Source organism: Heloderma suspectum, chromosome 1, assembly GCF_057233095.1.
Source record: "Heloderma suspectum isolate Gila_16-S chromosome 1, 16-S_ref, whole genome shotgun sequence".
Classification (NCBI taxonomy): domain Eukaryota; kingdom Metazoa; phylum Chordata; class Lepidosauria; order Squamata; family Helodermatidae; genus Heloderma; species Heloderma suspectum.
Window position 1 is genome coordinate 38,575,442 of NC_139458.1, and position 11,274 is coordinate 38,586,715.

Consider the following 11,274-nt stretch of genomic DNA (forward strand, 5'->3'; position numbering starts at 1 on the left):
TTCCTAATTTTGCTTGGTTGCTTCATTCCATCCTTTCCATCACTGTCAGTCCTTCTAGAGCACCACTTCCTGTTGCTCCATGGTTTTTCTTTTTGACTGACATAGGCTGCTCTGCTGAGAGAAAGTTGTTGTGCACTAGATAAAGCTCTGTGTTTGGTTGTGAGGGACCCAGGTTCAACGTGTTGCTCACTGGGTAGGCTTGAGAGTACCATTACATCTCTATTCATAGCTTCGCCTCCACATGGAGGGCTAATGCATGGATGGAGTGTCCCTGCCCCTTCTGGCCCTGGTCCTGATGCTGTGTGTCCCACCAGGCACATCCCAACATCCCAATGCCTGCTTGGCTTCTCCCCTCTGACTGCCATGCATTTGATGAAACTCTGAAGTTGGAGCTGGTTATATGCAAATGGGCTCCTCAATGCGTTCTGGAGTCCCAGTCATGGAGGGCTTCTAACCACACAATGGATCCCATGCATATATATCAGTACACACCTAGGCTCCCCCTTCAGACCTTTGCCAAATGTGCAGAGGTCTGAAGGTGTGTGAGCTGGCAGAGATGTTCACTTTGGGGGCAGGTCCAGCATGCATGGCTCTGCTTCCCCTTCCACATGTTCTCTCAACTCATGGAGGCAGAGGCAAACATCTCTCAGTCTGAACTACTTCACAAGTTTGCTTGGAGGGTGAAGAAGATCAATATTGTCAAGCACTCCATTTGTTGAAAAGTGCTATGGAAATGATATGACAATAATCCCATGTATACATCTATTATTAACCCAGGAGTTCTAGGAACACATTGGGGAGTAAGCCCTATACACATCAATAGAACTCACTTCTGAGTATTTATTTATTTATGTATGTATTTCTATGCCACCCAATAGCCAAAAGCTGTCTTACTTCACATACTTACTAGGATCATGCTATCACCTGCTGTTGAAGCATACATTCTCCTTTTCTAGTAGATAAAGAGCTCATTTGAGCCACAAATTAGTGACACCATTCTTGACTTATTACAAGTATAAAAAAATATTTTTTTTGCCCATGCACATATAAAAATGCACAATGATTCAAGCATGCAAATGCATAAAACTACATTTTTGTACACATTCACAACACCTATGTTGGGATATATAGAGAGAAGCATGCAGGCAATGCATGTAAAACTCACAACATTCATCGTACTGAATTACATAGTGTGTGTGTGTGTGTGTGTGTGTGTGTGTTTGTGTATGAGGGAGAGAGAGAATTTCTTTAACTCGATGATTAACATCAGAAGACATGGGGACATATTCCATTGTCACTGAATCATCCACCCTTGTCTCCACGTCAAGAACAGCCTTATCTACAAAATGTGGCCATGTCTGGCTGCTGTTAAAGGTACAGGAGTAAGGCCAGTTGTTTGTTTTTTTTTTTAAAAGTTGGCAAATGGCTTAACATTTTACAGGGAGCTGAAGTGTAAGTAAAAAGCCAGGTCTAAGAATGTTCATATTTAATTAAGGCTACACATAATTAAGTGTGGCAATCTGGTGATAAAACCTTTAAGTAATGACTCATAAAGAGATAAAAATGGAGCATGTGTTTAATCAGTCTGCAGCTCTTCAGAGAAGCTGGCATTGCTCAGGTGCTAATGAGACATCTGTTGCTTAGGTCACTAGAGAAAGCAGGCAACTCCGTTATGAGAGAGAAAATACTGGTAAGTTAGACAAAACAGATGCACTTGCCAAGACATGGAGCCTTCATCTTAAAGTCACAACATTTGGGATTAGCAGTATTCAACCAGTAATACGCCTCGTTTTCTTTCTGGGTAGTCTTGAATCAGAGCTCTCCTCCCATGGACTCTTGAAATTCTCCAGTTTGTGGGCAGAGAAACTAGGTGGGGAGGAGGAATTTCCAACTGTTTCTCAGGAGTAGGATTCACCATTAGCAATGGTAGGAGCACAGCTTCTTTTGTTTCTCCTTATTTTATCAGGGGGCTATCACTACACTAGCCACAGCAGCAGTGGTGTTTGGCAGCCTAACCACCATTTTGGCATCCTCTTCAATGCTAGTGAGAGGCTATGGCATGTGGAGGGGGGAAGGGAATAGCAGCCACCACCACACACACAAAATGGTGGAGAATATTTGGTGACAATTCTGCAAAGTGTCTTTCTTTTTCTATGGGGAGTGCGTGAAAAAGAAACATCTCATAGTTATTTTCAGAAAATGTCTTCTGAGAAATGTCAACTGAGCTCTCAGTAAGGAACTACTGCATGACAATTGGTTTCAAACTACTGAGCTGAGCACAAACTAGAGATGAAAATCTCCTCCTTTAAGTCTACCTGTTCTTTTAATTCTTGAAACTAATCGAGAAGATGGGCATGATGACAATGACTGACGGGTTGTTGTTTTTTCTCATTTGTCAGAACAATAGGTGAATGGAGATAGCTACTTGTCCAGCAAATGTCACAAAGGTAAGGAACTATAAAGCAGGTCACCCTCACTAACGGGAAATTACTCGGTTAAGAAGGGAGAGATCTATTGATCTGTTGCTCAGAAGCACATCTTTTTCAGTGGTGTAAATACCTTTTGGAAGAAAAGGTCAGGCCAACTCAAATATCAAAGGCACCTAATGAAAATTGCTCCGCTTTAGGTTAAAGGCACATAATTTGAGGTAAAGCCAAAGGAGCACCTTAGGATATGTCCTTTTGAACCAGAATGGCAGAGCACAGCTTCTATTGAATTCAGCTGAACTTCCATTTCATTTAAAGAAGAAGTGATTGATTCATTGCTCTTATGTTTGAAAAGAAGGGAATCATAATTTGATTTATTTACTACATTTCTGTACTGTCCAATAGCCAAAGGTCTCTGGGTGGTTCACAAAAGTTACCCCCCCCCAATAGAACATGATAAAATATAAAACCTTTACAAATTTAAAACAGAATAACACCAAAATAAAAATCGGAGTAAAGGCCAGCAGCAGTGTAAAGATCTCAAAACACAACACGTTTAAAGACAAAACTGAAGGATTAAAAAGCCTGAGAACATCAAAATGTCATCACCTGGCACCAAAAATACCAAAATGTAAGTGTCAGGCAAGCCTCTCTGGGGAGGGCATTCTACAACCGGGGTGCCACAGCTGAAAAGACCCTCTCTTTAGTAGCCACCCACATCATCTCATCTGGCAGAGGAACCCAGATCATCTTACAGTATATGTGGAAGATGATCTTAGGCTGGTTTCTATATACATAGCCACAGTGATTCATGCACTGGTAATCTCAGAAATGGACTACTGCAATGCACTCTACGTAGGGTTGCCAGCCTTTCCTCCTGGGGCAGCTGCTGTAACGCCTGCCCCTTGATCATTTTGATTGCCCCTTTCTGCACTTTTTCCCAGCTCTGTACTCTGTGCCTTGCCATCTTGTTTCCTTGACCCTGCCTTGTTGTTATTGGAACTCGGTGTGATTGACCTCTGGAATCCTGCTTTGCTTTGCTTTTTGGACTCTGCTTCTATTGGACTAGTCTCTTGTGTTTTGACCTTGGCTGCACTTCTTCTGGAGACCACCTAATCATCCGGTAAAACTGTGCCCTTGACCTCTGTGTATGTATTGCCTTTCCTTTGGATTTGCCCCTCAAATATCTTAATGCTGAGTCTGACCCAGCCTAAGCGGGACAGGAAGACTACTGTTCTAGGGAATGCATATAGGGTGAAGTGTGGAGACCCCTGCCATGGTGCCCTCTCCATCCTAATGAATTCAGTGAACAAAGGTAAATAGGAGGCTGGACTGGATGGACCTTATGTTCTTAAGAGGACTAGCGGCAGGGCAAACACAAAGAGTTGTCTTCTTTAGATAAGTAGTGCCCAGTCTGTTTAGGGCACAATCCTATCGGGATAGTCAGCTTCCCTGCGAAGTCATAGGCTGGTGACTATCCTATGCAGGGTGGGGGGAGCATGGAGGGGACCCTCACCTCCACACTCTGCTTGCCCTGCTTTTGTGGTCTAGCTGGGGCAGGTCAGAGTGGGAGGTGGGGACGCTGGGCAGCACATAGGAAGCTGTAAGTGGCTTCTGCAGCCTCCCCCCCACATCTGGGAATGCCCCCTACTTGCAATGGTGTAGTAGTAAATTTTGACGTGCAGGTGCTCACCATGACAATACTCATAGCCACACCCCCAAGGAGAGTCCCCAAATTCAGGGAGGTCATATCAATAAACCCATTCTAGTAGTTTTCATCTCCACCAGGAGCAGGTCTTTTGTTAAGCAAAATGGGTCGTAATTAGGGATGGCGGAGAATTCCGCCACGGATTTCAGTGAGGCCGAATGCACTGTCATTCGGCCCCCGGAAACCCATGGTGGAACAGCCTCCCACCCCCCGCCCCCCTGCGGAATCCCCCCCAGGACGAGAGCTTACCTGGGGTGGATGTTCCGGCGGCAGCTCTGGCGGTGGCGGCGGGGGCGGCAGCTGGTCTCTCGGCCGGCTGCTGCGGACTCAAATGGCGGCCACCATGCCATTTGCATAGCTGCCTTTGCCATGATAGGTTATGTAAATACTTACCTATCATGGCAAGCAAAACAACAACAACAACCATGTACGCAAATGGCGGCAGCTACAGCCGCCGCCATTTGTGTTCCCTTTTTTTCACTGTTTTAGCCTACGTAAATATTTACGTAAGCTATTACGGTGAAAAAAGGGGAATGCAAATAGCATTGTGGGCGCTATTTGCATTCCTTTTTTCCCCGCCATAATAGCTTACGTAAATATTTACGCAGGCTAAAACAGCGAAAAAAATGGAACACAAATGGTGGCCACTATAGACGCCGCCATTTGCGTACATGGTTTTTGTTTTTCCGGAAGGCTGCCCAGCAGCCAGATGTCCGGCTGCGGGCAGCCCTGGCTGGCAGCTCTGCAGAATCTCCATGGAGGGGAGCCGGCCAGATCAGGATTTCAGGAATCCGAATCCCACCGCGAATTACCCTGTCGAAAAGGTAAGTGACTTTCATGCATCCCTAGTTGTAATTGCCCATTCAAGAACGATTCACCCCAAAATACTTTACATTAAAACGGAATGATGTATCATTGCTGGGAATGTTCATTTCCTCTACCAGCACCACCCCCAGTTCCTGTGAGGACTGCAGCTAAGCTCAGAGGGAACAGGGAAGGATTATCTTGATCCATTTCAATCTGGTTTCAGGCCTGGGTATGGGATAGAGACAGCTTTGGTCACCTTGGTGGATGACCTATGACAGGAACAGGGAGTGTGTCCCTGTTAGTTCTGCTGGACCTCTCACCAGCATTTGATACTATTGACCATGGCATTCTTCTGGGATGCCTTGCTGGGATGGAACTTGGGGGTACTGTTTTACAGTTGCTCCATTCCTTCCTAGGCGGGTGAACTCAGAAGGTGGTGTTGGGGGATGCCTTTTCGACTCAGTGGCTGTTAGCTTATGGGGTCCCTCAGGGTTCTGTTCTCTCCCCCATGCTATTTAATATCTACATGAAACTGCTGGGAGAGGTTGTCTGGAGTTTTGGAGTTCGGTGCCACCAATATGCTGATGACAACCTAGGGATGTACGAAAGTCACTTACCTGTTTGCGGATTATGCTGATGCTGGGGGGGAGGTGCTCCATCCCTCCCCCCAAAATTCTGGCCGGGGGGGGAGGCACTCCCCCCTCCCCCCCGAAATTCTGGCCGGCTAGCTCCGCTCCGCAGGGATTCTGCGGAGCCGCCAGCCGGCTCCACCAGCGGCTGGACATCTGGCCGCTGGCTAGCAGGGACACAAATGGCGGCGGCCGTAGCTGCCACCGTTTGCGTCCCTGCGGTCAGCCATGATAGGCTACGTAAATGTTTACATAGCCTATCACGGCTGATTTAAAAGGGAAAAAAAAGCGCGTATGCAAATGGCGGCGCCCATGGGCGCCGCCATTTGCGTTCCTTATTTTGGCAAGTCTTAGTCTACGTAAACATTTACGTAGACTAAGACGGCGAAAATAAGGGGAACGCAAATAGCGTAGTGTCTACGCTATTTGCGTTCCCCTTATTTTCGCCGTCTTAGTCTACGTAAATGTTTACGTAGAGTAAGATGTGCCAAAATAAGGAACACAAATGGTGGCGCCCATGGGCGCCACCATTTGCGTACGCGCGTTTTTTTTCTTCTTCTTTTAAATCAGCTGTGATAGGTTACGTAAACATTTACGTAGCCTATCACGGTGTTTTTTTAAAATCTAGCCGTGATAAGCTAGGTAAATCTTTACGTAGCCTATCACGTTTTTTTTAAAAAAAATTTAACTGGAAATGGCGTCGGCGGCAGCCAGTTGGAAGACCGGCCGCCACCGCTGCTGCCGCTGAACCGCTGCCGAACCGCCACTGGAGCTGCCGCTGCCAGGAAGATCCGCCTAAGGTAAGTCCTGTCCCGGAGGGGGCGGGGGGGTGGCAGACCGTTCCGCCACCAATTATGAGGGGCCGAATGCGTGGCAGAATTATCTGACATCCCTACTAGGGCGGATCTTCCTGGCAGCGGCGGTGGCTCTGGCAGTGGTTCGGCGGCGGTTCGGCGGCGGTTCGGCGAAAATAAGATGGCGAAAATAAGGGGAACGCAAATAGCCTAGACGCATACGAGCATCATGTGCATATGAGCGTTTTTTTTCCCCTTTTAAATCAGCTGTGATAGGCTACATAAACATTTACATAGCCTATCACGACTGACTGCAGGGATGCAAACAGCGGCAGCTACGGCCGCCGCCATTTGCATCCCTGCTAGCCAGCGGCCGGATGTCCGGCCTCTGGCGGAGCCGGCCGGCGGCTCCGCAGAATCCCTGCAGAGTGAAGCCGGCTGGCCAGAATTTCAGGGGGGAGGGACGGAGCGCCTCCCCCCCAGCCAGAATTTCGGGGGGAGGGACGGAGCGCCTCCCCCCTGGCCAGAATTTCTGGGGGAGGGACGGAGCGCCTCCCCCCCAGCATCAGCATAATCCGCGAACAGGTAAGTGACTTTTGTACATCCCTAAAACCAGCTCTACTACTCCTTCCCACCAGATTCCAAGGAAGCTGTTTCTGTCCTTAACCAATGTTTAGCATCAGTAATGGACTACATGAGGAAGAACACATTAAAACATAATCCAGAAAAGACAGAGGTGCTCCTGGTCAGTCAAAAAGCAGATCAGGGGAGAGGGATTCAGCCTGTGTTGGATGGGGTTGCACTCCCCCTGAAGACTCAGGTTCACAGTTTGGGGGTGCTCCTGGATTCAGCCCTAAGCCCTGATGCTTGGGATTCAGTGGTGGCCAGGAGTGGTTTTGCACAGTTAAAACTAGTGCGCCCACTGTGCCCGTTCCTGGAGATGTCTGATCTGGCCATGGTGACACATGCCTTAGTTACATCCTGTTTGGATTACTGCAACACGCTCTGCGTGGGGCTGCCTATGAAGAGTGTTCGGAAACTAGGGGTGGACGAAAGGCACTTACCTTTCGTCGAAGCTTGTTCGCGGTGGGGGGGAGGTGCTTCACGGCTCCCCCCGCGAAGTTCAGGTCGGGGGGAGGCTTCCCGCCTTGCCCCGGCCGAAATTCAGGCCGGGGGGGAGGCTTCCCACCTCGCCCGGCCGAAATTCAGGCCGGGGAGGAGGCTTCCCGCCTCACCCGGCCACGAACGCCATTGTTTAAAAAACAACAACAACGCCCCCGTGATAGGCTGTGTGACGATTAACGTAGCCTATCACGGCTAGATCTGCAAAGTCAGCCGTGATAGGCTACGTTAATCGTCACGTAGCCTATCACGGGTGACTTAAAAAAAAAAAAAGCACGTACGCTAATGGCGGCCCCCATAGGGAGCCGCCATTCGCGTTCCTTATTTAGTTGCTGTAGTCTACGTAAATCTTTACGTAGACTACAGCGACCAAATAAGGAATGGGAATGGCGGCTCCCTATGGGGGCTGCCATTATCCGTACGTGCTTTTTTTTTTTTTTTTTAAGTCACCCGTGATAGGCTACATGACGATTGACATAGCCTATCACGGCTGACTTTGCAAATCTAGCCGTGATAGGCTACGTTAATCGTCACGTAGCCTATCAGGGGGCGTTTTTTTTTCTTTTATTGCAATGGCGGCGGTGGCAGCCAGTCGAAAGACCAGCTGCCGCTCCCGCCCCGCTCAAACACCCACCGAACCGCCGGCCGGACCCGCCGCTGGGAGGGACATTCGGCGAAGGTAAGTCCCGTCCCGGGGGAGGGGTGCGGGGGGTGGGGGGGGGGTCCGGAGGATTTCTCCCCGAAACTTGTTCGGGGGGCCGAACACGTTGGCGCTCGGCCCCCCGAAGTTTCGGGGAGAAATTCTCCGCCATCCCTATCGGAAACTGCATTTGGTTCAAAGAGCTGCTGCCAGACTGCTGGCTGGGGCTGACTACAAGGAACATACAACTCCCTTGTTAAAACAACTTCACTGGCTTCCAGTCTGTTTCTGGGCACAATTCAAAGTGCTGGCTATGACCTATAAAGCCCTATACAGCTCCGGTCCAGGTTATCTGAAAGACCGTATCCTCCCTTATGAACCTGCCGGTGTTCTGAAGTCTTCTGGGGAGGCCCTTCTCTCAGTCCCACCACTGTCACTGTCACTTTTGGTGGGAGAAGGCCTTCTTGGTAGCCGCCCCACAGCTGTGGAACATCCTTCCCAGGGAGGCTAGCATGGCTCCCTGTTTGATATGTTTCTGGAGACAGACTAAAACATTCTTGTTCCAGCAGGCCTTTGGGACATAGTTGGAACCTGGGGGTAAGCTGTTAAAATGCTGTTTTAAAATGCTGTTTTAATATAATTTTTATTATATTGTTGTTTAATTTATATTTTAACTTCTGTATATTTTTCATATGTTTTAACTCTATATGTTTTAATTTTTGTAAGCCGCCTTGTGTCCTGATACTGGGAAAAAGGTGGGGTATAAATAAATATAATAATATATTAATAATGAAGGGGGTGGCAGATGATGTCAGCATCCCTGCTAATTCAAAAAATGTCGGCTTTGCCTCCCTGTGAGCCCCGTCTCCACTACACCATTGCCTATTTGTCTGCTCCATACTCCATTTCCAAGTGAGGCAGTGGGGAGGGGGTGGGGAGCGTGATTCCTGGCTACCATGGTTGGAGGGCTGGCTCCGACCTCAATTCCCAGGAGCTGAGAAATTTTACGGCCATTTAGACACTGTCTAGTGGCTATCGCATTGCTCTCTTAGAGTTCAATCCTATACATCTTTAGACAGAGAAAAGTCCTACAATTCCCAGCATGCCCCAGCCAACATGTAGTTGTAGGACTTTTTTTCCATCTAAACATGCATAGGATTGCACCCTTAGTCACTAGTACTACAGTGAAGATAACTAACCAATGTGTCCATCCTTGCAGTAAAACTAAACCCTCACATCCAGTTTTGTAAGACTGGAGCCATAATATATTTAATAGGCATTTGGCTTACCCAGTGATTTGCCATTTGGGTGTGATTAAGAAGTCACTATCACAATAATGGACAGTTAGGTAGCTTATAATACAATTTCCTTTGCAGCTTTTAATTATGCTATCCAATCATGGCAGGTGCTTCTTCTTAATCTTCCTGAGTTCATTTCAAACATTCCGTCTTGCTCTATTTTATTTTTTTTTATTAATGGACTGTAAATGAAAAGCATTGTTAAGCAATGTAGCACTGATATGATTAAGCTTCCCTTCTTCCAGACATTTGTTTCGCAAATCTTTTAAGTGCTCAAATCAACTAATGTTTTGACTGCGTTACGCTGGAGCCTGAGGATGAAGATTTGATTTATAATTGAAAGTGGCATCTGAATAGGCACCCTTTCTCTGAACTGTGAAAGACAATCATCTTTCTTAATGATCATTACACTAAGGAATGGTTAACACACCATCTTTTCCCATCTCCTTAGCAAATGTATTAGATTCATTTCCATCTCCTTTTCAACCATACCAACGTGACATTTATATATTTATACAAAATGGTTGTATTGCATTCTGCTAATTTGAAAGCTCGTTCTTCCATTAGATTTTCTCTAATGAAGCTTATTACATTAAGGAATGAATGCTGCCCTCTTCTTTCCAGTGTTAGATAGGGATGTACAAAATGCACCTACCGTTCCAATCTGGGGTGTCCGCGGTGGGGGGGAGGTGCTTTGTCCCTCCCTCCGGAATCCTCCCTGGCTGGCTCTGCTCTGTGGCGACTCCGCAGAGCCACCAGCCAGGGCCGTCTGCAGCTGGCTTCCAGCCTTGCTGGGCTGCTGTGGCCGCAAATAGCAGCCACTACACCAGCCGCCATTTGCGTGGCTGCCAAGCCGTGATAGGCTACGTAAGTATTTGCATAGCCTATCTTGGCAAAAGGCAGCCACGCAAATGGCGGCCACTATGCCATTTGCGTGGCTGCCTTTTGCTGTGATAGGCTATGCAAATACTTATGTAGCCTATCAGGGCAAAGAGCAGGGGCGCAAATGGCGTAGTTGCCATCATTTGCGCCCCTGCTCTTTCCCGTGATAGGCTACGTAAGTTTTTACATAGCCTATCATGGCAAAAGGCAGCCACGCAAATGGTGGCTGCAATGACGGCCGCCACCATTTGCGTCTGCAGCAGCCCAGCAGCGGCTGGAAGACAAGCCGGAGCCACTGCTGCATCTGCTGCCGCCGTCGCATCCGCCGCCACCACCGCATCTGCTGCCGCATCCGCTGCCAGGTAGGTCCGTCCCAGGGGGGGTATTTTGGGGGTGTGGCGGGGGGGAAGCCGTTCTGCCATGGACTCCAGGGGGGCTGGATTCCAAAAAAATCCGGCCTCACTGGAGTCCATGGTGGATTTCTCCAACATCCCTAGTGTTAGAGTAGTTTGCACAAAGCTACTTTTTGATCAAATTTCTGCTGCTTGCTGTCATTACAGATAGGAGCTCATTGTCATCACAACTCAAGGGAACATCTCCTTCCGTACCAACCTGCCTGCATGTTAAGACCATTGGCTGACACCCTGCTGTAGCTACCATCACTGTCAGGAATGAGGGATGTTCTATTGAGAGGAAGGGCCTTTTTCAGCAGCGCCTCCCCGCTTGCAGAATTCTCCCTCTTCCGAGGTTCTCCTAGAATGTTACCAGGACTGCTCCCAATAGGGGTGTACAGATTTTGTTTAATCCATTCCATCTGTGTTTCACAGATTGTCAGGTGGCTTTCATTACATCATCTGTGCTCATGGACAGAATAAGATTTATTTATTTTTTTACCCTTCAGAAAACTATGCAAAAAAGTCTTCCGCAATGTACGTAACTTTTGCTGGCATGTAACATTTTGCATATTT